The 26,983-nt window shown below is 33.9% G+C and overlaps 1 long non-coding RNA gene across 2 annotated transcripts; it reads right to left on the bottom strand.

The window, feature by feature from the left end:
• Positions 1–974: 974 nt before the first annotated feature.
• LOC129254461 (uncharacterized) lies at positions 975–25,334 on the bottom strand. 2 transcript variants are annotated; one of them, XR_008583795.2, is made up of 4 exons: positions 25,209–25,334; positions 24,272–24,469; positions 15,819–15,838; positions 975–7,558 (listed from the first exon to the last, which is right to left on the bottom strand). It is a non-coding gene; the product is annotated as an uncharacterized LOC129254461 (long non-coding RNA). The 2 variants fall into 2 exon arrangements; XR_008583794.2 differs by lacking the exons at positions 975–7,558; positions 15,819–15,838 and adding an exon at positions 22,200–22,219.
• Between the last annotated feature and the right edge of the window lie 1,649 nt (positions 25,335–26,983).

The following is a 26,983-nucleotide window of genomic DNA, read 5'->3' as shown; positions in this document are numbered from 1 at the left end:
TATGAATACGACTTGTAGAAAAATAACATAAATAAAATTCAGATTTCGGTAAAGTCCTCTATAGGTATATGACACCAATCCAATTCTATGAATGTTGATAGCCCTAAAACAGGATGTGGGGGCATGAAATCTGGAAAATTATGTGTGATTTTGAGTGGATTTTTTTATTGGATGCCAGTCCATCATCATCGTCATCATCATTGTCATTGTTACCATCCTCATAATCATCACCACCAGCATCATTGGTATCATAAAAAATAACATGAATAAAATCAGATTTTGGTAAAGTCCTCTATAGGTATATGACACCAATCCAATTCTATGAATGTTGATAGCCCTAAAACAGGATGTGGGGGCATGAAATCTGGATAAATCATGTGATTTTAAGTGGAATTCTTTTTTTATTGGATGCCAGTCCATCATCAACATTGTCATCATCATTGTAACCATCCTCATAATCATCACCACCAGCATCATTGTTATCATCATCGGTACCATCATCATCGCTAACATCATCATCATCATAATCACCAATAACATTGTCATCAATGCCATCCTCATAATCATCATCATCGGTACCATCATGTTCGCTAACATCATCATAATCATCACCAATATCATTGTCATCAATACCATCCTCATAATCATCACCATCATCATCGCTAACATCATCATCATTACCATCCTCGTCAGCACTACCTCCATTATCAACATTGTCACCATCATCATCATCATCATCATCACCACCATCGCCATTATTTCATCACTATCATCATCATCACCAGCACTGTCATTATCATCATAGTCATAATTCCGACCACTGCAATGAAAATTATTGTCACAATCATTATCATTTTCACAATTCAACCTCATTATCATCTCCCTTTTTGTCACCATAAACATAAAACCGATCAGAAGGTGCCTTCAATTTGAAGATATTCAAACAATTAGATAACAAAGAATAAACAATTCCATACAATATTATTATATCTTTAATGTTATCATTATAAGCAAAAAATGCAATATTGTTAGAATACATTTTGTCAGATTCGTTTAGGTATACAATGCCTTTAACTCTGCCATCATACTGGAAGTTATTTCTGCCATAAATCATCTTGAACATAAAATCTTTCTATATGGAAGACATTCAGATGTACATTTTCTCCATATCTGAATATGTTCCTACAAATTAAATTACCCTCTGCGTTTAATACTTATGCAGCCCTTGATAATATATAGATATTTCTCATCACTTAATAGGGTCAATTTTGTTAGTTCACAAAGAGATACATTTATCACATTATTCATACACAGGACAATAGAGTGTATAGTGCACATAAAAGAAGAGGCTTTTGTAAATGTTGAATCAACATATAGTGACTGAAAAATGGTTTATAGGATTTGATGTTATGTCGATCCCCATTTGTGTTGGTCAAGCAAAACAGTTTTAATTTTCATGCAAAGAGCATTTTGAGTTGCACACATTTGACCAAACCCACATATGAAAACAACGCAGGAATTGAAAATCATTACGCATGCGTGAATTACTGCCTTTTGCCAGCAAGGCGACAAAATATACTTCTTAGAATTAGTGATTAGGCCTAACACGTGTCATTTTCATGTTGCACAAAAAAATCAACTGGGAAAAAATTTTCACCTTGAACACATTAAGACTTTCTAACTTCAATGAAACAAGTTTATAATGCAATATATTCCTATCCTTTCAAGATGCTATATCAAACCATAATCAAAGTATTGTGTACTAATAATTATATCGCCTTTTTCATTAACTGCATCAGAAAGAGAAAGAAATTTCATCAGAACCCACAAAAAATCTTGTAATTTTACTTGCATAATACAGGATGATTGGAATCTGATTTATGAATATATATATTGTTTTGGTGGATAAATATATATGTTTCTTATGATACACTAGCATTCAATACTTCAAACAAGAATGAAAGACAAAACAAATAAGGAGACTGCATTTTTCAATGAAAATAAGATAGGTGACAGAAGTATCAAGTCGGATATCTGCACATTTTGTCTTTTGTCTTTTCATGTTTTTAAATCATTTTCAAGAAAACCATAGTTCAAAACAACAGTGGATTGGATATACTATTGAATAGTCCAATTAGATTTACAAATATTTTTGCTAAAATAAAAATGGCATAAAAATACTGAGATATATCAATATGTTTGAAACTAATTGGGATTTATAACAATCAAATTCAATACTCCATGGCTCCATGCTTTCTCATGTTCACACCATTAATATAATATTGAACGATTATGCCATTATGGAGAATTTCCATGTAAGAATACAATGTGCATATATTAAAATTGTTGACATTAAAAATATAAAACATGAACACCCCACACCTTACTACAGAAAAACGAGTGAGATTTTCTGAAAACTTGCAGGCAAAATTGTGTCCAAATTAAATTTTAAAAAAAGAAGACATAATGATTTTATCTTTTTTTTTAAACCTGGCATAGACCCACATAATTCTGGTAATTTTACACAAGGGTTTCACCTGCAAATACCGCACAACACCGGATAATGTAAGCAGTAAAATACACAACAAATATGTTAATTATTGATGTTTTTGGAACGACAATAAATGTGCCCTGAAAAAGGACATAAAGAGAACTCCCCCAAAAAAAAATAAAAAAGAGATATCAAAGAATGTCCATTAAAACTTCTAAAATATAATATAATGCAAACAAAATGAGCACCAAATGTTACATATCACAACAAAATAAAACAAAAGAAACAAAGATATTGATACGATAAAAAGTTCATAAATCTCAAACCCAAAAGCATCAAATAAGCTGATACTGGATAGAGGCGCAACATTTCATTTACCCCCAAAAAACATATGATAAAACTAATAAATTTGAAGATGCGAAAGCATTACTCACAAATTTGACAAAGTAAAGCACATCAGAGTAGATGATCAAGTCATCATGCAGTAAAAATGGAATTCACAATGTACGCTGGGTAAAAGTATGAGGTATATTAATCACCTAAATGAAAATTTGAAAGGATAAAACTAAAAACAAGAGTATGAAACAAGATCTATTACTGTTCATAATCAATTGGCTCTGTCTTAATATAAGATTTTTAGCTACATTTAAAGTGAAAACACCAAGCCACTTATAAGCCTCTGATTCCTTACACATACAATTATGTACTAGTATATCTTTCAGCATGTAGAGTTGTGCTCAAAAGTTAGTGAGCCCCACCACACAATGCACTCCTTCATGCTGAGTGTTGAGTATAGACACCAACACTACAAGGTTCGGCAAGCCAGAGAAACAAACTTTATTGAATGGAAATCTTATCACCAGACCTCACAATAACATGGAAATATCTAAAACAGGGCAGAACTAGAACATTTAAACTACAGTATGTTCATTTTCTGGTGGGGTTCACTAACTTTTGAGCACCACTGTATATGTAGCTGCAGTGCTGTCCATTTCTTTTTATATTAAACTTCCAATTTGCAGATAATTATGCATAACAGAATGATGTACTAATCATCTGTTTACACTACTATGGTTATGAAGTTTACACTCAGCATATTTTCATCTACATCTCAAACTAAAATAAGAAAATTGACATTTTGACAGCATGTTTGTCGTAATCTGCAAACATATTGTCCAATAAAGCTTCCCTCAGTATAAAAAAAATCGAAATATTCTAAAGATAGACTGATTCTGTATATTTGAAGATGAAAATACTGTTTCACAAGTCTGCAAAATAAATGCATTATAACTTACAATTTAAGATTAAATAACATAGATGAAATAAGATAAGCAGAAGTGATGAAAATCCTGCATGCTTTGATAGCCAAGGCACTGTAAGAAACAAACTACATTGAACAAGAATGATACACATGACAACATTCAAAACAGCTTAAAATTCCATTTCAATATTCCAAATTAGTACAACTATAATCTACAAAGATAAAGACAAAGATATATACACATTCTTTCTGTATTTCATTTACATATTTTCCACATAAATTATTTACACATTATTTAATTTCAATTATTTTTTTTTACATCACATGTAAACATAGACAATACCACTATATTAAGGAACATATCAGTATACCATTGCATTTTTGGTAATACGTGTATTTCATCTCCAGTAGTGTTTGGTGAACATATCTATGACAATACTTGTGATGACACACAAACACAAAATAAAAGAGGTTATGAAAATGTATATGTGGTACACAATGATACATATCAATTGAATTTCTTAGGAGATATTTGAAATTACTTTAAGTTAGTGACTTCAGCAAATGCCATGGTGAATATATTTGATTCCCTTTAAATTAAAGAATAATTCAATTTACTAAAAAAAGATCACATCTCCCAAATTGGGTAATCATATCTAATCTCCATATTGCATGTGTGATCAATGAGATTACATATCCCATGTACAATTATGCAGTGTTTCAAACGAGCGGTGAAAGAATTTTAAGGCAAAAAGCTGGAATAACAGAAAATAAAACACACAGCTGTGCACTGGGGGACTGCATGCTACGGCAAAACGTCACTTCAGGTTACATGCTAATCATTCACTTATCTTACGTTAAAGAGGTAGAAGGGGGAAAAAATTATTTCCCTTGACGGCTATTCCTGCTGCCTGTAACATGGTATCCAATTTATGGAACAAACTGCATTGCTCATCATCATCACATTTATAATCAAATTCGTTGCGAGGCAAACAGATGCCGCATACTTCTACTTCACAACACTTCTTATTTTTTGGGTGATAATTTTTTGCACCTTAAAGCAGGAGTAGTCCGTAATGTGTGGGAAAGTGGGAGAACAGAATGCAGAAAAAACTTGTTATTTTAAATGAGCCATCTTTTTGGCTGTGTTTCCTCATCAGAGATGGCAACTTTGCTTCTCATCTTTGAAGAAGAATTTACTGATAAATCACTGTTCTCATTTACACACAATCCAAAGGAGGTTATCGATGTACGAATCAGTGATATCGAAAATCTGAATTTGTTCACCCCCCTCCAAAAAAAAACCCGAACAAATCAGTGACCCTATTAAATGCATTTTGTAGCGATTATCTTATGAGTGTGATCAGGCTTGACAACAGATATCGTCAATATCTTATCTCTTGGAAATGTTTTATTTTGGAAACGTCAACAAGGAGGTTACCACTCCCTGCTGCTTCCTATTTTTAAAATCATTTCCAGACAAGAAATTCAACAAATTTAAATTGAACTGCTAAACTGAATGGTAAGCTGAGATTGTGACCATCCCAAGTTATCTCGGCCATCCTGAACCTATATTCCTACTCTTAAAATCTTGGTCAGATCCATTTCAAGATCTCCAGCATCTATCATATTACCACTCATAATCATGCACCTTGCATCCATTCTTTTCTTCTCCTCATTCACTGACCATTCCATTGCACAATATGATATCAATTCCCAAATACACCTGTATAGGGAACTGTGGCCTAAATCTAGTTTAACATTCATTTTCTTCTTTCTATATCTCTCTGTTGCTAAATATACTATATCCCCTCCCCATCCCACACCTCTTTCCCTCTTTACTGTCATACCATCCCAGTTTCTTTCAATCCCCTTAAAGAGAAATGCCAGTTGTGGTAACGATCTCAAAATGAGTTTGAACAATTTCCAATAAAATGACCACCAAAGTTTTAGTATGTGCCAAATGGCTCTGGAGAAAAATTGTAAATGCTTGAGAAGTGAGAATAAACACAAAATTCTATCAAATGTCAGGTATTTTTTCAAAGCAATATTAATACACTGTCCCACACATCCTTTTCTGTGTTAGTGATCATGAGTAATGTCAGTTTTCAGCTGAGATTTCACGGTTTCACAAATATATTAATGTACCAGATCTAGGCCTTTGATAATAGGGTGACAATTAAACCTTGATTTTAAAGACTTTCTCATGAAATAATGGTTTGCTGAAACTACATTATTCTATCTTTAACCATCTTGCCCTACATCCTCTCTCTCTCTCCCTGCAGACCAATATATATTGATGTTTAATTGAGTCAAGGGACATCTGTTTCCTGCATGTCCAGTGCTGCCATCCTTTTACTTTACAAGTGCAAATCAGTAATCCAGAAGCTCAATAATTCATAAATTTGAGATATAAGTAGTAGTTCCTTATGCGGTACTATGAAATTCCTGGAAAAGGCAATTTAACATTGCACCCTGCAGAACATTTGCAATGAAATAGGGAATTTTGACATATTCAAAGGTGTCCATTTTTTCCCAAAGAAGAATGGAAAATGACTACAAATATAGCAAGTACATACATATATATTTTGCATGCTAAATGTGTGCATGCCTATTTGCGTTCAAATACAAAGTTATTGAGGATGCATTTGTAATCTTATGAAGTATTTTGACATTCGTAGCAATTGTACATTTTTCGTAATGTTTGTAAACTCTGCATGAGCCATCTTTCTAATCTTGTAGTTTCCTTACAGATTCCTACATCATGACCTATGCTATTTATAATGGTACTGTAAGGTACAATAAAAGTGCTGAATGACTTAAACATAGCCTTCATTTGTGAGATACAAACCTACATATATATATACATACACACACAATTTGATGTGAACATGAGACTTCCAATAATGTTTTTAAAGAATATTTCTTTTGTGGTTGATTTTCTCTGACAGAATAACATGAATTCAAAGCTTCATGCAGTCCCCAATTATGAAGAGTTAAGGCCACCGCACACCTTACGACTGTTCGCGATCCGATTTTGTAACAAATCGAATTTTGCTCATTTTCTGAAAATGTGAATGGAACATTTCATTTTATTTGAGGGTAAAATTAATTGAAAGAATACTAATATAACAATTTTGAAAGGTTGCAAGCCTTTATTTTGGAGTAAAGGCCAAATTAGTTTCAAATCGTAGCCAATCGTACGACTGCCATGACGTCATAACGACTAGATATCAAATTTGCTTTTATTCTAAGAAGGATGATAGCATAGTCACAGACTTGAACATATGTATTCGTACGATGATTTCGAACAGCACAGTAAGATATTCCAAGTCTCAATGTTAAGCATCAAATTTTACTACGTTTTATTCCAAAATTGAGTCGCAGACCAACCGTAAGGTGTGCGGTCGCCTTTACTCATCGAGTACCCATTGATTATTTGCAATGCATTCATGCAAAGACAAAACGTGGTTTCCTTATAACAGTACTATAGCTACCACTAAACATTTACACACAGAAAAATATAGTTTATACAAGTCTACTCTGCTAAATCCCTAACTAGAACTGCTATTTAATATCACATATAATCTGGATTTATCATAAATCCTTTTTTCTTTGTCCCGTCGCCGCTTTCCCCGCCTATCGTAGACGAACTCGTCAAGCTGACGTTGGTTTCGCCCAGCTCAACGCTTCCTACGGTGTCCTCACTGTACATGCTACTGGGCCGTGATGTGCTGCGTGCTCCTAGCTCATCGACATCCTCGTCTTCATCCGAACTGCCGGGGTTGATGACATACTTCCCAGACCTGTGATGTAGGAGTTTAGAAAAGGAGAGTTATGGGGTATTCTTTTTAAAATGTTAATGCTGGACAATTCTGAAGTCTTAAGTTTTAAAATCAATAGTTATTAGGATTCTTAATTTTTTTCAATTTCATCAAGAATAAAAGGCATATCTGAAGGAAAAAAGAAAATGACCACAGAATGTTTTTCTTTTTCATTATCCCAAGGTAAAAGAAAAAAACACTTCACAAAATTATAATGAAAATATGTATGAATATAAAAAGGAAAACCAATAAAATAAAATTTTATATCACACCATGCCAAACTACTGGGAATGATATAGGGTAAAAAAATAAATATGGATGGCTTAGAATAAATATATCATATAGAGGAATACTTATCAGAAAGATTTAGCCTTAGAACATGATAATTCAATACCTCGGTCACATTTGCTCTACGGCGGCCGTACGGCGAGTCGAAAACAGCCGTTTTATTCATTTTTATTCAAACCACTTATGTATAGCTGGTACAAAAAATGTTAAAACGGCTGTTTCCGACTCGCAATACGGCCACCGTAGAGTAAATGTAACCGAGGTATTAACAATATCATTAAGAGTAATTGTCAAGTGCAAAGTCACCCCATGCCTTAGCTTGTTTATAATGATAGAAGATTAATAATGCATTTTGTTGTGCCATCTAAGCATCTATACCTTGTCTATACTATGAAATCAAGTAGTCACCTTAAACCATGCAAAGCAAAATCATGAAACCCATATTAGGTAACCAAAATAAAAATGATGATGATTAGAATACCATTCTACAAAAGTATAGCATATTCATGGCAAGAAATAAAATCACGATTAGTTCTCAAAAAAAATCTGCACACGAGAGCGGCATGCTGCTTGCAGACTTGCAAGAGATTGCTGTATTTATAAACAGCATAAAACAATACTGAAATATGTTGAGTGACTTATTCAAACAAATCAAACTAAATATGAAATAATATGCATAAGTAGAAATGTACATCGGGGTAAAACGATCACCACATGTCCTGTATAAAAGGTTAATATTGAATTATAGGTTAATATCTTGCCATCTGAAATTTCTTAGCAATCCCACCTCTGGAATATTCGAGATTAAGAAGGCACTCATCTTCATATTTTCTCTACATTCACTTACACTCACTCATCATCTTAAACCTCCCACTCAAAGTCATCACTAATCATAACATCCACTGCAAATTATTCATAAACATATTAATACATTAAAAAAACTCTCATGCTTTAAAATAGTACTTTATGGGATAAAGTTTTAAATGTCAATCTGGAAATTTTGCATTGTAATATTTATCAATAGTTTGGTAAAATATTTGAAAACAATTTAAATTTTCTACTTTGATCTCTTAACCCCTTCTCATTACTTGCTACTGCATGTCATTAAAAAAATAAGAATGAAATGTCACAATGAAAAGTGCTTTAATTAATGGAAATCTGTAAATGTTAATCTGAGCCAATGTTGAAAAATACGATATCTGATAGTATCGAACAATATCTAGTAATAGCCATTTTCACCTTCCTACTTGTGAAAATATATGGAAAATCTTTAGTTGTACCATGTAAACATGTCGCTCATATGTTTGTTATGCTTTGAGTATTTTTATTAATAAATATAAATCTGTCTATACACACATTTCATTTTCTCTTTCATTTTTCTTTTTAAGAGATGTTAATGGAATAGGTCTTTTAGGAGCACTCAGAAATTAAATAAGAGTAAATATATATGAAATACATTTCACCGGGAAAATCGGGGGTTGTATTATCTTGTTTTTGTTAAAATCACACATTCTCTTCCTAATTACTTTGTACAGATAATATTGAAGAAATTGTTAATAATGGGGAATTTTCAGATATTATGACCACTCATGATGGATAGCGCTATCAACCACCAGTGGCGTTCAGTAACATGTCATTCAGATAATGTCACTTGCGATAGTCTTGTTTCACGCTCCTTATCAACAGCATAGAGTGACATATGATCACAACGCACATTGTCTATGCTGACTTAAATGTCATAATGCAAATAATGCACGGTATTACACACATTCTAAGCTCCGCCCAGTTATAATCAGTGGTGATTAGTACACATTCAGAAATTATCAGAACTTGTTATGCATAGCACAGATGTAGTCATGAGTAGTCATGAGTGGTGATAAACGAGCATATTGACATGTGATCTATCACGATTGGTGAATGGTAGCGCTATCTATCACAATTGGGGATAACTATGAAGGGAGATACATAAAACCCAATTTAGACTCCACACTATTTCTCGATATATAAACCAGATAGTTAAGATGATATCTTAAGTAATTAAAAGTATAGAAAATGGAGTGTTCATGAATTGAAGAATATTTGGTATAATACATCACCGGGTTCCTACTTTGCGTTTTATTGAAGACAACTCTCCGAGATCAGACCCAGATTTGTTTAGTCCTATTGGTCCTACAGAACGATTTATTAGAGTTTCACATTTTTTTAAAATCAATAGCAAGACAAAGTTTAAATAAAAAAAGGATGAGTCTGAGATCTTTTTTTTTTTCATCAAGATGAATAGTAGGCAGCTTTAGGGTTTGTGACACAACTTCAGGAACACAATTAGTTGGCAAAATATGTTGCCATGGGTATATGAGAGATGACTGGTCTTAATCGCTCTTCTGTATGCTAGCTTCTCACAGCAGTTCTTCTAAACCTACAACTCATCGACCCCACTCCTTCAACTGCACATCCTTGATAGTTTATAGTTACATCATCACTGCCCTATTAAGGATTAGACAATGTTGTATGAGACTAAACAGAAATGCATGAATGAATGTAGACCAAATTTGCAATATACTGCATTTAACATGCTAGGGATGTACCGTTTCCTCCTTGCACCTGAATTTTAAGATGCTCATGTCTCAAATTGCATTTCAAGAAAGAAATGTTGAAGAAGTAAAGAAGAGCTTGAAAAGCATGTTTTTGTTGAAGATGAAGAATTAAAAAATGCTTAAAAATGTAAAAAGTAATTATGATGTCAATTTTAAAGCTCACTTCCAGTTTTGGTAGCTAAAACAAATATTGATCTCAAATTGATTATATCATCATCATTTTTTTTTCATGAGCCCTCTGAAGATGATCCCAATGGTTATCAGGAAGAACATTTGATATAAATGTGTTGGAAACAACAACTTCCCTCAACATGTTTTATTTCAAACTACACTTTGATTTCTAATTCTATTCGCATCAACCCTGTCCTCGATTGTACAGGTTGATAACCTTTATATACCTTGAAGTATTACTGTACAGTTGTGGCCTCCTTTCAGAGCAGAAAGGACATTAACTTTAATGTGTGAACACACACTCTATGTCTTTTTGGCTCTAAATGGTAGTATGAATGAGGGATATCTTGTCTGCTTCCGCCCTACACATGGCAACTGTCGCCATTAACAGGAAGGTATATTTCATCTTGGTACTAAAATAGATGCTAGCTTAGAAAGCATACAAATACACCATCCTTAACAGATATGTGAATAAACTAACAAAAGTAATAAAAAGGGAAGGGTCAACTTGAAGTACACATAGAAGTCTAAATCCGGTTCAAGAAAAATATAATAAAATAATATGTTATCTCTTAATCATCCTTCTAAAATGAAACAGAACCTGAACATAGACAAACTGCCACTTTCTTGAAATAATAATGTCTTCAGCCTTTAATGTTTTTGAAAAATATTGGAAATGCAATGTTTTACTGTTATAAAACATTATGTAAGAACCTAAATGATACAAATTTAATTATAAAAGAATCTAAAGTAAATTGATACCCTTTTCTCATGACAGTTTCTTAACCCTAGACTATCAATAAGCCAAGTTCACAAAGGCTGATTTTTTTCTCCTCCCCTGGCTAAGGAAATACTTCCTGTTCTTGAACAAAAATTTGGTAACCCCACAGTTGTGGTAGCTTATAAATATTCATGAGCACTGTTGTGAACAAATTAATAACACAAAATGCAATATATTACATAATTAAGGAAAATTTATTCATAAGAAAAGCATAAAAGAAAGCTAGAAAAGGAGATTTTCAAGTTGATCAAACAAGGATTACAATTAAAGTGCTGAGAGTATAATATATATCATATCTGCTCAACAGGGAATTAAATGGGTCGTTGAGATATTTAAAAAAAAATGCTTTTTTGACCTTTCTCCCTGAAGTCATTATATTTTTCACCTCCGTGTCACGCAAGCTTTGAGAAGGAACATAAAGAAAGAGCGACAGTGCTCTGTTGCAGGGGAAAGGGAGATCTGGTGGAATCTGTTTTGAAATAACCAGAGTGATGTGTTTTGTTGGGAAATGAAGAGGTGGATGTTTTGATGAAAAGTGTTATCCTGTCTATAATGATGCCCTTTGGCTCGTTCTGGTCACAAAATACATGGAAATGTTAGCCAAGATACTCTCCCAGCATGGTTCTTAGCCTTCCACAATGAACCCATTCATTATCATAATGTTCTTCCATTCTTGTACTGCTAATAATATGTATATTTATATTTTCAGCAATTGTAGAAAAAGAATCCATTAGCAACAAATGGGATCTGTGGAAAAGTTATTGTATATTTCAAATATTCTTTCTATTAAAATGAGAGTGAAATAATAGAAATTACCATGAAGCTATAATAGCTTCATGGAAATTACATTTCTTTTTTGTTAAAAAACACACATGGTCATTTCAGAATAGTACTTCCCTTGTAATCAAAATCAATTTTTTTTTTAGACCTAGGGAGTGAAACATGAGCCTTTTAAAATACGAAAGTTCTTGAAATAAGCTTCACATGAAGCTGACCAGTCTTACCCAAATTGAGTCTGAAACCCAAACAAAAAGAAAGTTATTAGGCATATAATAACCATTCAGATTTTCGTTTTTGATGTATAGAAAAACAAAGAGGAAAAAGAGACAAAGCAAATATAGTGTCCTGTTGTGATGTTATTTTTTGCAAAGGTAAATGAAGATTATGTCAGGTTTGTCTTTGGTTTGTTTTGTTTTCCTTTGTTTTTTTGTCAATATTACTGTGTAGATCAGTAAATGACATTATGCATACAATTTCCTCCACACATGATAAATGAAAGCTTTTGGGTGATGTTATCCTTTTTCTTTTTATTTGGTATGTTCATAAAGCTAAAATCCAAGGCATCTTGCATTCTTGCTCTAACAATAAATCACAGAGCCTAAAAATGGTAAACAAATGAAGAAAATATATTTGACCTTTTTAAGGCCAATGAACTCGGCTGAAAGTAAACTGGCTGTACCATAGAATATAAAATAAGAACATGAAATATTTTATAGAGGAGGTCTAGAATCACAACCCCCAAAATGAGTTCATATGAAAATCTAATGTCCTTCCAAAATTAAGCTTTATGAGATAAAATGAAATTGCAGACAAAAATCTGAACTGAATCAGGGGATTGAAATCATGTTCTATGCACTCCAAAACAAGGTTTGCCCAATATTGGGTAAAATGGGAACATGCATGTTGGTTGGGTAAAAATATTACGCAATGTTGTGCTGAAATAGCCCAATATGGGGTACAAAAATACCCAGTAAACATGCATGTTCCCTGTCTACCCAATATTGGGTAAATTTTACTCAGTGTTTTTAGAGTGTGATAACAAGTTGTATGGAATTTGAAGAAAAAATAAACTTAAAAGATAAGTAATTCTTATGAAAATCATCAATAGATTTGAAAATAAAATGAAATACTAGCAGGATTCAAAATTGCATTCACTCACACACACACATGGTACATAAGTATGAAATGCTCTGCATAATAATTTTTGTACCTTGATTTTAATGCTCATATAAAACCCAAAAACCAAACATCATTAATTAAATAAAATCAAAATGTGCTTTTAAATCATGTACTGTAGATAATGTGGTAATTTGGCAATTTTTCTGCTGTGCACTGTGAAAATAAATTTTGGTATATGAGATAATGTGCGCATTAGCATGTGAATATTGATAAAATCATGAACTGCTGAAATAGTTATAGTTCAAAATCATACTATGAAACATATAAAAAATTGATTGTGCCACATATGAGCTTATAATGAGCATACAGATCGTTAGTGAGAACTGAGTGAAAATACTTGCCAATTTGTGGATGGTTATCACCACATCACTGAAAATCTATCAACGAGTGAATGTAATCATTATTACTTTTGTACTACAACTAGAAAAGGATGATAAATAATGCTAGAGTATGAGAAAACCTATACAAGAAAGTATATAAGAATAATAGAATATAATCTTGAGATATATATGCATTTGTTCAAAGGAAGACTTTCTAACATTCTTCTTCTCTCTCTCTCTCTCGCTTGACATATTTTTCTGTCTTGCCCCCCCCCCTCATCTTTCAAAATGATTGGTAAACCATGAACATATTCCTGTTCAAATGTAATCGCATCACAACAAAATGGTCTATTCAATCAAAATAAAGTACATTCAAATTTGTATTTAAAAAAAAATGAGCAAGAAAATCAACTGACATTATTATGGGGGAAGGGGGAAGTCAAGTGTTCACACTGCATGCTTAAAAACGTAATCAGTATGGTCAAGCTGCAGTTGAAACAGTACATAAATATCAGTAACATCTAGGGTGGTGGTTCAAAATGCTGTTTTTAAGTCCTGCAAATATTTAAAAAGAATGGTGACCTGTACTTGTACAAATTGAGATATCAATTTTATTACTGGGATTGAAATTCATATAACCCTACCAAATTTTGATGAAGTATACAGATCAGATGCTTATTAATACAAGAATATGAATCTACAAAGGTGAAATTCAATGTTAGTTGATATCAAATAACCAAGTACAGGTCACCAGTTGTGCATTAAGGCCTGCTTAACTTATATATACCTTTATGAACAGCCCCCTTTAATTGGTACACAGGAAAATGTTAAATACCATAAAGGAAGGCGTAAATGGCATGATATTCACCACTAAATACATGAATTCAAGTTTCTAAAAAAAGACTGGTGTCATGCAAACATCTAAGACTGGAAAGCGGATCTTCTGAATGCAGCCCTTTTTAGTCAACAAAACACAATCAATAAAGATCCAGTTATCCGTGCATTTTGCATTGATTTCCCGTCTGTACCACACAATTTCATCCCAATAGTATGAAATTAAACATGCAGCGATGCTATTGGCTGGTAAAAATGCTTTTATCACAGAAATAGGGCAGGATATTGTTGTTAGAATTAGAGCTCGGAGTGGATCGATACAAGGGGTGTAACCAAACAAACGGAGGCAGAACATGACAGGGTTTGACATTGATGGGACTGTGATTTCATGTACACACGAAAAGATTGCCTTATCATTCATCACTGCACCAACAAGCAGAGGGGGATACCTGCTAGAAGTCTCTGTCTTCTCCTTGCGCTGTAATAAAATATACCATCTTTTGACAATGCATTCAAATCTTTCCAGTTTTGCAAAGTATCCTTTAAAATGTCGAGCAAAATTAGCACTGAAACTCCAAGGACAGTGCATGACATTTCCTCATTACTTCTGCCTGCCTACAGTGCTATCACAATTTTCTGTCTCTTAGACTTTTTGGTAGGTTGGTCTGGGAAGAGAAAATCTTGTTTTTCTGGGCCTATTTCACAAACTCAGCATTGATTGTCATTTTGTCCCAATGATGCTTCAATTTTACTTTTCAGACAGTTAAGGAGTTATAGGATAAGGGCACATCGAGGACTTAAGCAACTCTACATGGTTGGGAAAATTCACTAGTAATATATACAAAACTATTCTGCATAAAGCTAGTATCATCCAGAAGGGGTGGGGAGGGGGGGGGGGGCTGTTGGGGACATACAATCATTAAAAATGCAAGTCTGATAATAAGTATGACAATGAGATGAAGATTCACAGATGTAATATAAGTACATATAATCATCATTCCTCAAATATGTATCTTTTTAAAATAATACTTCATCAAATAAAAGTATAAGGAAACAATTAAATCATATCCTACACTCGACTCTAATATCTACACTGTAGGGGTGTAAGACAAGGAAAAATACATAAAATGGCAGCTGGTACAAACTCAGTGAAAACATACATATTCAAATTTAACAACATTGACATATATCAACAAACTAGCAGATAACATGCTATAAATATTTTTTCCACTGTAGTATTTTACATACATTAAATTTGCATCAAGGATGATTATTTCAAGAATATCAATTATTACCCAGCTACTCAGCAGGATTCCTGATAAAGCGGCCAATTTGAAAGCAGGAAAAGAGTCGTACAGATTTAAGATGATAATTACAAAGTCATTAAAAGAAGGTAATTAGAATGAAGACATGTTGCCTGTTAAGCCTGATTGTGAATTGAAATGACCATCTGATTCTTTCCTATGAAAGATGTTGAGTTACATTAACATCAACCTCAAAAATAGCAACTGAGACACACAATGTCGGGATGGAATTAGGTCATGCATGTGTTACAAATTATAATCTTTCTGCATTGTAAGATTTGTCCAAGATCTCTGAAAAAAAAAATTGGTGGTGATGTTCAATGGATGTTCAGTAGCATGATCAATGGCATTTATTATGAGTTGAGATTCTTGTTCTTCTGATTTTCCAAAAGATTACTTACATAGATGATAAGTGTGACCAGAGTCACTAACTAGTAATCTTATAGAAAACATTGTCATTGAAATTTGAGACGAACAATTAGAATGCTCCATATGATTTTTATTATTGACAATTTCTTGGTTGAATTCAATACAAATGGCATGACCGATGGATTGAAGGAAACAAAATTGTAAAGCCAGTATGCTAGTATTATTAGAGTGGCAATGCTAAGTGTAAGGAAAAATACAAGTATGGATAATGACAGAGTCTCATTATTGACTTGACCAAGGATGGTTCACTCTAGTCTAGAACACTTTAACACTGTCTCCAACAAACTAATATATATCTAGGATGTTTTTAAACTTGAAGCATAAAACTTATATATATATATGTATCCATCAACAGACACAAGTTAAACAAATATATCCAGAATTTCATTTGAAAATGCATCTTTGGAAAGAATAACACGATGAGACAAAGAAAAATCCTCTTAGAAGAAATAATGAGCAAAAACTGGAGTCAAACAAATACACTCCACTTAAGATGGGGCAAAGTTGAAAAGAAAATCAGACTTGGGATGTTATCGCACATGAGGGGTTGTGATGGTGAGCTTAAGGCTAATTTACGCAGACGAAAAAGCACCAAAATGCAATGGTACAACTTACGTCAATATAGAGCATGCAAACAGGTATCTTCTTCCCAGAGATGACGAACACAGATGGCGGTCACTGCTTGCACAGATCTCGTTTTTTTTTCTATTGTTTTGTGTGTATGTCAAAGAACTGGTTTTCACATACTCAGTCATTTGATAGGATTTTGAAATCCAGAGGATTGAGAGTATATACTCTCATCATCAAGCAGATAGATTACCTTCTCTGGCAATTTGGATTTCTCTCTTACTCCCCCTTCGATATTAAAATGGGGGCTTTATATTCCTCTAACTGTACCCAATGCTCTAATCCCTGTAGAATTTTTATATTTTTGGTATCAGTTTGAAATGGGTTAATCTAATGGAAGTATTTTTATTCACATTTGTATTACTCTCAAAATCATGGGAATGTCATCACAATACCAAAATGGATGGTGGGGATATGTTCTCTCAATGCTTACCAACATATTCATTCTAAGAAAATCAGAAGTAATTAGTACAATTTGTACAGTTGTAGGTTAAAAAAAAGAAAAAAGAATAGAATACTTCCTAAAATGGTCTTCATGTCAGCATTCATGTCTAGTTGAGTGTACATAAAGAAAGTATTTACTTCTCAAAATATTTTGGATGATAGTCATTTTTCTTATTAAAAGAGTCATATATGTTTACGTATTTTTACAATTAAATCTCATTCCATTTTCACTATATAGATGTACACATCAAAGTAACCAAGCAGATAATGAAATAAATCTTATATAACTTGTAAATAAATAAGAATTTGCATATGAAAAACTAAAAAAGCATAAATTGATTTCAATATAAAAAAATCTTTTTTAACATAATTTTTTTAAAGCTAAAAATGCATTCACATCTACTAAAGATCAAATCCATCACCAAGTTGTAAAAAAAATAGAATGGAAACGAATGAATTTATTCCAGCTCCACATCATAGCTAGAAAGCAGGTCATGGTTGACGCAAATGTATGGAAATGATGGACATTACAAGTATGTGTGCACATAATGTTCCACATAAATGTTTCCTTTAATGGCTTGTGATGGGCATTATAATGCGCTTCCTGAAAGCATGAAGGCACTAAGTTTGTGCTGAGGAGTCTTGAGTGAAGAGCTAAAAGGTCCCCACGAGACCCTTCTAAGTAAGACAGAAAAATAATCTTTTTGAGTATTTATTTATGACTACTGAATAACAGATCAAACCTTACATGTCAAGTTAACATACTTCAAGCATTCTACACACCAGTCAGAGGCATGGGGAGATTTCAAACTATTAAGGGGGTGGAAACAAGGTATTGACAATAGATATATAAGGGGAGGAGGTATAAGTCCTAAGGGCTGAACAAGGAAGCTAATTAATGATAAAGCAACTGATATTAATAAAGAAGGGAGATTCCTTCCATTAATATCTGACATTCCTTTACTTTATCAATTTCCATCATATAGCTTGATCTACATTATTTACATCATGCCATAGGAGGTGGAGGTGGCATCATGACCCCAGGTCCTCTTAGAGCATTAGAATGAGACCCCGTAGAAGACAGAAATCTCATTGGGTTACGGTGACCACTCCATAATCTAGAAATCCATCTGGAATCTAGATATGCATCAGAGAGAAGAAAATCAGGTCGGTGTCTGTTTTCTCACCAGGTGATATCAAGGTAAACCAGGTCTTTCTTCTTGTCTTCCAAGTGTTTTGTTTTTTGCTCCACAGCTTCGACCAACACAGCCCCTGGTCATTTGATCTGTAGCCGCAAACAATCCCAGCATCAACATGAAGTCCCGGGCTATTGTTTTTGGCGTAGGGTAAATATTGTCATGCTGTCTACCATCAGACAGGTTTTGCAGTAAATTGGTCTAGAAATACCGACAGCAACCTTTAATGACCCCTTTCTATCTTTGAGCTTCTCTTAAAATGTCCCATTTCTCTCATTTGATTAACGTGCAATGGAGCATAGCAGACAAGAAAATTGGGGGGATTTCATTTCTGCAGATCAGAGACAAACTTTCTTCCACTCCAAGCTAAAGATTTGTATTCCTTATTAATCAAAGCATAGTGACGTTCCTCCAGGGACCAACAAAGCAATAAAACTTGTCAGATTTGAATTCACCTTTATAAACAGACACAAAGCAAATAAGACGGAATCAGGACCTAAAGGGCATAAACTGATATCACTTATAATTTGACTAGTGCCATTCTAGCACTCAACAGCCAACTTAGCAAGTTTGTTTGCTAAACAGGTCTTGATGGGGATTGGTAGGACCATTGCACATATAAATTACCCTTATGCTTTAAAACAATTTAAGCTTCAATGCCTGTCCTCACAAAAATCACTTTCTTTTGCAAGACCACATATTTCAACCGGTTGCCCTTTTAGATGCAGGTTTTGAGATTAAACGCATTAATTTTAAGGGGAGGTGCACAGTCGGGTTTCCCCATGATGATGGGACAGCTGCTCTTGTGCAACTCCCCAGAGCAATTTAGAATGATTCTAATCTTTATAATTATCACTGGGCAGAAGACTATTGATCCAGCTATCTTATTGCAGTCCTCTTCTTTTGTAGAGCTGAGGAAGGAAACAGAATTAACCTTCCAAAGATTCTACTTTTTTTAAAGAACATCCACTTCAAAAACTTAACTTTAGGAGAAAATTGCTTTATATAATTATATGGTACCTAATTTCAGTTTCGTACATTGCATTTTTATATGAAAAAGCAACTTTATTTTTTCATAAAGAGAATTTTCAGCTGAATTTTCTAATTTTACAAAATTTGCTCCCAACAGTTTCTTCTTTCCCCATTTACACATACATGTAAGGGGCATTGTAGCAAAATATTTTCTACAGCTCAGGTACAGCATGAAGGAGATGTCTTGATACAGAATACTGAAGGGATAAGCTGGGGCAGTGCTTTTTACTTAAACATTCAAAAGAAAAAAAGAGGAATACTGTAAATTGATTTCTAACTAACAGGGAAGAAATTTTGTTTTCAAGATAATTGATGAAAATAATCAGAATCTTCCGCTGGATGGTCGGGGATTTGATATGCTACACTTAGGTTCTGTCTTCTCCTAGATACGCCCCTAGTATCATCCAATCTCTGTTGGCTTTGACAAAGGAATGCCCTTCTGCTGCCCACTTCAACAGCACTCAGCAGTCGGTTTAGTCATTGACTCCGCTCTACTTGAGTCGCATTAACACCCTGATATAACGACATCCCTGCTGACAGCCAATGCCTTACTGGTAGGCAAACAGTCATCGGTTTTATATTGACAAGCAAACAGAGATGGACTTCACTTGTCATAGGCTTGTACGGAGTAGTTATTAACTATTACTTTGTTGCTCCTTTTTTTTCCAGGAGAGGGAAGAGTTGTTTCTTAAAGCTGTTTGTAATGTGATGCATTACCTTACAAAAGAAATGGATTATGGCAAGCTAAAATTGGATTCTCAAATATTTTCAGTCACATTAGCTAAAGCTGAAATAAGTGGATTTCAAATACATTCAGTTGTAATATCAAAGTGACTGGGTAATTTGCTTGGCAGAATGCTAAAACAAAGGCAAATCATTCATATATTTTTTTTCCTTACTACAGTACTGTAATATTCAATTTGGAAATATTGGCTATTTTTCAAAATTTAAATGGTGTTCGTTAAAATATAGTCACACTTTGTAAAACACCAGGTAAAATTCTGTACTCAAATTTTGGCACTTCATATTATTGTCTGTGGTAAAGTCATTTGAACTGATTGACAGTTTTATGAAACAATCTCACATTACACAGTAATGATATTGATCATTCAGATTGGACACCTTCAATACTTAATTTTTCTGGAGAGAGATATTGAATACTGCTTGTTCTGGATTGTGTGTGGATTTGTAAGGCGATTCATGTGAAATGTTTGAGAAGATTTAAAGTCACCTGGTATAGAAGTAAATTGGTTTGCTTATAAAGTCAAAGGCATAACAAAAGTCCTTGTCGGTTTTATTCACACAATATGACAAGAAGGGTCTCAAAATAAAATAAAGTACACCCTATTCTGTCATCTAAACACACAGTCAGAATGATTGCTTCTGATTCCTTTCATCAAAAGCCATTCTTCAAACTCAAGTATTATAATGGCTTTATAGTATACACAAGAGAGATTGAAGATCAACCGTTTCCTCAGAACATATAAATGTCAGTATCATCACTTCTTCGGAAGTAAAGTCCTCATACTTTATAAAGTAGTTCCACTCCAAACCATGATCTAATGAAAAGGTCAACTGACATCAAACATAGACTGATGTGTCAACCTACATCTTAAATATATTACTTTGTATGGAGTGGAGCGTTGTGGCCCAGTGGATAAGTCTTCTGACTTTGAAACAGAGGGTCGTGGGTTCGAATCCCAGCCATGGCGTAGTTTCCTTCAGCAAGAAATTTATCCACATTGTGCTGCACTCGACCCAGGTGAGGTGAATGGGTACCCGGCAGGATTAATTCCTTGAATGCATGAGCGCTGAAAGGCAGCTCGAGCTAAAGCCGGGGTAATAATAATAATAACAACGCGCCTCGGAATAGAATATTTCTAGATAGATGGCGCTATATAAATGCCTATTATTATTATCATAAATATCATTTCACCTGTAAGCATCGTCACCAAGAAAAGAAAATAAAAATATTACCTCGTTATATTTATCTTGACAAGCCCATGCAAATTCATAAAATATTGCCACGACTGTATAATCCCACTTTGTCTAACAGGCATTTGGTCAAATCCCACGTGGTCTAATCTCACATCATCCACAACAGTTTGTCTAATATTAATCTTGTCACTAGGCTCAAACTGCATTTTGTCTAATTCTGTGTTAGGCTATGCTCATTCTGTCTTTTACTGACTTGTCTATATCTAAGGACACATACAGGTAATTGATGAAACACTTATGAGCAGAATGTAGACAAAATAGATAGTGTGACTATTTTTCATTACATTCAAATACTATTCAAGCAAAGTGGGTATTGGACCAACTGATGATTTGACCAAACATCAATTTGACTAAATTAATAGTCAACTATTATACTTAAGTTAGACAATATGAGATTAGAGCAACTGACATCGTACCAAATGGCATTGATACTAAATGGGACCTGTTCTATATGACACTAAACTATGATGATCTACCGGTAATTACAAAAAAATGACATGTCTAGGCCATAAATAATATTCATGCGAGCACCATACATTATTAAAAAAAAAGTTATATCATTTCTCTAATCTGTCCCGAAGCACCATACCAACGCCGTTCTTCTATGCATTTCCATTACTACTGCTGAGTTAGGATGAGAACACTTACCCATTTTTCAGTAAAGGACTGTAAATAACATGAGGGCAACAATAATACAATAGAGCAATCATTTTATGACATTTACTACAATAAAGTGTCAGCACTGCAATTCTAATAGAATTTTTCTACCTTTACATGTAATTCGACAAGTATATAAGGACAAAGCTACACACTATGTAAAGGGCTGATAAGCAGGATGCTGCAACTAAACTAATAATGATTTTGAGAAAAGTGATGTTTTCTTTCAATTCTGTGGGGGGGGGGAGCCAAGAACATCTATTAAGCATAATATCTTGATCTAGAGGCAATAGTTTGAAATGAGTTTAATTTTATGGGTTTTTTTTTTCACAATCAATATGTGTGAATGATTATTTTGTAACAATAATAATAATAATAACTTAGTCTTATATGGCACTTTTCTTGAGATCCATATCAAAGCTCTTTAAATGTAGAAAATATGAAATATACAAAGTTGAATTAGAAATTATATTTTAAGAAATAAACCAAAAAATAAAAATACCATAATGTCAAATGGTAAAAGGTGAGTAACATCCTAATGTTTTTCAACCCTTCACATATGTCTTTGAAAGATGAATGGGCAGAGATTTTTTTTTATAAAATAGTAACTTTGGCAAAAGGAAGCAAGTGACAAAATGACACTTCTTGTTATACATCGGTCATGTACAAAGATGTCATTCCAATATCATGGTGCCTTGCCTGGCATATATCTATGCATAAACTTGGCCTAATGCATAAAATCATACATAATTGGATGTACATATACATCTAACCTTTATACTAGTTGTAGTAATGTTTAGAACATTTTAGAATATTAACCAGCACAACAGGTAGATACATGTACATCTAATTATTGATGTATATGAAGACCAATTTCAGTAAACAGCAATTGAATTTTGATTACGTCACTAGCTTGATTTTGCCAAAGTAAAGCAGCTGCTACATACACATTGTATTTCATTTCAAAGAATATTTGGAATGGATTAGTAGAAATTCATTTGAGCTTTGTGAAAGGATAATGGCGCGAGTATTTTTCATGATTTTCATTTTTCTTGGCCATCTGCCTAAAATCCTGTGGAAAGCAATAGATTTAAGTTCTGATGAAAGATTTAGGTGAATGAGACATAGAGTGCAAACGTGATATCGCATCACAAATAAATTTATTTATTTATTTTTCTTCATTTATTTGAATTTCATTGGGTTTCATCTTATACTCTGAAAAGCATGTTTAAAAAATTCAACAGTCCAAATTTAATAGAAATTGGTTCGGTGGGGCCTTATATGACCATATGAATACCTAATCAGCACTGTTAGACTCAATGTATTACTGGCCTGGTTCTTAACATTTAGAACCAGGCTTTTATGACATCACACTTCAGTATCCTATAAGAGAGATACAAAATAGGATCTATTTTGGAGAATATGGGGAAACTAGAAAATGTATCATTACAATCGATTAAATGTGCTTACATGACCTTATTTTCACTGTGAAAATACAAACCTCACAGAGAGTCAATTATACAAATAAGATTTGTTTGAAAATAAATAATTTGAATGGTGGCATTAATGGAATATTGTTGATAGATTTTTTTAAGTAGTAGAAAGGAAGAGAGACATAGGACTGAGAAAGAGAATGCAAATATAATGAATAGAAAAAATAGAGAGGCAGGAGAAGAAAAGGAATTTTAAAAATATCAACAGTACAGAGAGTGTAAAAGCGCAAGAATGAATGAGAGAGAGAATAGTCATATAGAAGGAAAAATAAAAAGGAAAATTTTGGAAACAGAAAATGATAGAAACAGAGAGGGTGAAATGAAAATAGGTATATTTATAAAAGATACACATTGAAAAGAAAAGAGAGCAGGAATAAAAGAAAATGAGAGACAAGATAAGACAAAAGCAGCAGATGAGAGAGGAGCGACATATTCAACATTACAAAACTAGCTAATATCTGCTCACTCTCAAAATGGGCTTTGAGACAAATCATCAAGGACAGATTAAGTAAAGCATCTTGATCAAAGACCAGCATGTGACTTTGAATGATATCCTGGTAGGACTTACCGTGATCTACGCCTGACATCATCTGATTTCTCCGACGTGGATGAATACACCCTGGTTCTTCTGGTGGTGTACTGGGATGAGTCTACACTGCTCAGGCTACTCAATCGACTGCTACGGTTGGAGGAATAGTGAGAATATCTAGGAAGGTACTCATCTCCAGAGCTGTCACTGTCATCGCTATTGCTACCAGGTGTGCAGCTAGAAGGAATCATGGAGGAACAGGTTAGAATGGTAAAATAAAAGGGGGAAGAGAAATAATTGTCCTAAAATGTTAAAATAAAGGACAAAACAGTTTGGAAAAGGAAAGACATACATGTAGGGCACTTTGTCCCTTAATTTTGAAAATAGCCATCCTTATTTCAGAGAGCTCCTGCAAATTGCTTTGGATTATTACATTATTCTAAACACAAAGTCCAATCACAACACTAACCTTTGTTATAGGAATTAATTAATGTGTGGACAACATTCTACTTTACTCTCTCTGTCACTACACATCCCATTCTCAACAACCCTCTAACCATCTACTTACTTTATCTTTGTTACTAACTATCCCATCCTCATTAACCCTCTGAAGATCAGCTAGGACAGTCATCAACTTACCTATCACTGTCACTACCTATCCCATCCTCAACAGCCCTCTGAAGATCAGCTAGGACAGTCATCAACTTACCTATCACTGTCACTACCTATCCCATCCTCAACAACCCTTTAAAGATCAGCTAGAATAAACATCTACTTACCTATCACTGTCACTGCCTATCCGTTCCCCAACAACCCCCTAAAATCAGCTGGGACATCCATCTACTGTCACTACCTATCCCATCCTCAACAACCCTCTAAAGATCAACTAGTACAGTCATTGACTTATCTGTCACTGTCACTACCTATCCCATCCTCAACAACCCTCTAAGATCAGCTAGGACAGTCATTGACTTACCTATCACTGTCACTGCCTATCCCATCCTCAACAGCCCTCTGAAGATCAGCTATCCTCTTGAAGGCTAGTTTGAGATCAGACTGGACTTGATCATGGCTTGCTTGTAAACTCTCCACTTCAAGCTCCTATAAAACAAAAAAAATCAAATAAGATACAGCACATTTAATAAAAGAAAGATACTAACCAATCCATATTCAAAATCTGCTTTTATGGATCAAATTCTCAGTGATATAACACTCAGACTTGACTTGTCCAATCTATTTTTACATTCCACTGCACCTCAGTAATACAAAGAATTCTTTATTAAAAGATAGAAAAGAACCAGTAAAATCAAATTCTGCTTCCAACAACAATGGAATAAACCACTAAACTCCCATCAAACCAAGACTGAGCACTATATCAAGAGACATTTTTCAGGAAGAGTCTTTCATTCATAATCCCCATAGGCAGGATTAAACAATATATGATAAATGTTGGGATCATTAATACCACTATCATACTTTGAAATGTCTCACTTCCTCCCTTTTCATAAATAACTTTACAATAACCAGGACCCCTGCCCCCTCCAGATCAATCAAACACAACTCTCAAAAGTTTCTTCATGGCAGTTAGTAGGTATGAAGGAGAATAAACACTTTTAAAATAGTTATAGGAAAGCTATACACACTATGTTCTGCAATAAATTATTGGTAAAATGTGACTCTTCTTGACACTCCTCGAGCCAAAGAGGGTAGCTTTTGATGGCCTTGGGCCTGGAAACCCAAGATGTCTCCGGAAGCAAAATGTCATGCAAACCATCAGAAAAGAAAAGACAACGGATATGATCCTGTGACATTAATACAAGCGCAGAATTTCCCAAGAGCATGGCTACGCCAGTCTTCATTATACGCAATGAATGCTCAAACATCAATCAAGCTCCAAGGACAACTTCTAGAAGAACTTCAAGAAAAGGTTGGAGAGATGAACTTTGAAGACAGTTTCTCTCAAGAGCAATAGCATATTTTACATTTGTGCATAATCAATGGATGTTAGAGTTAACCCCCAAGACATGAGAAAACTGTGGCAGCCGAAGGGCATAAGAGATACCTTGATGTCATTGTATTAAACAAGTAGTGTATAAAATATTTTTATTTCCAGTGTAAATTAAGGCCAGTCTCTACCTCAGGTATCCTCTCTGGACCCTCCTTTCTGTATCCTACTTTCTTTTTTGAGCATATTATTTCATTTCTAAGTTACATGTAATCACCACACCCCCTTTTTTGGTTTTACCTTGGTTCATATTTTTTCATGAAATATTATTCATTTACTTATCACTGTCCATGTTTCTTTCTTTGAACATTATTCACTCTTTTGATTCAATCATTTATCAAATGATTGTTATTCATAAATACACATTGTTTCTCCATCCAGATATTCAACGAAACATTTCTCTGTTGTTTTAATTTATACTGTTAACGCACCCATTAAAAACAAAGGCAATATTCCTTTCCATATTTTTTTTTTCAAAGGGTGAAAGAAAATCCTTTCAATAAACAGAAATCAGAGCAGTCTGAACTTTGAAGTAGAAAAAAAGGTGTATGGAATAATAATGGTAAGGCATATAATATTCAAGGATACATTCACAGAAAGGAAGCTAGCCCAACACTGGGACTAAATGGGCCATGTTTGCATTTCCCATCAGCTCTCTAAATCATCAGTGAAGAAACGACAAAACAACATTTTGGAACACTATACTCAATATCTACAAAAGGAAACAGGAAATGCTTGCTTGGTTT

Source organism: Lytechinus pictus, chromosome 2 (assembly GCF_037042905.1).
Source record: "Lytechinus pictus isolate F3 Inbred chromosome 2, Lp3.0, whole genome shotgun sequence".
Classification (NCBI taxonomy): Eukaryota; Metazoa; Echinodermata; class Echinoidea; order Temnopleuroida; family Toxopneustidae; genus Lytechinus; species Lytechinus pictus.
The sequence above is the reverse complement of the archived record's forward strand: the minus strand, read 5'-3'. Positions and strand labels throughout refer to the sequence as shown.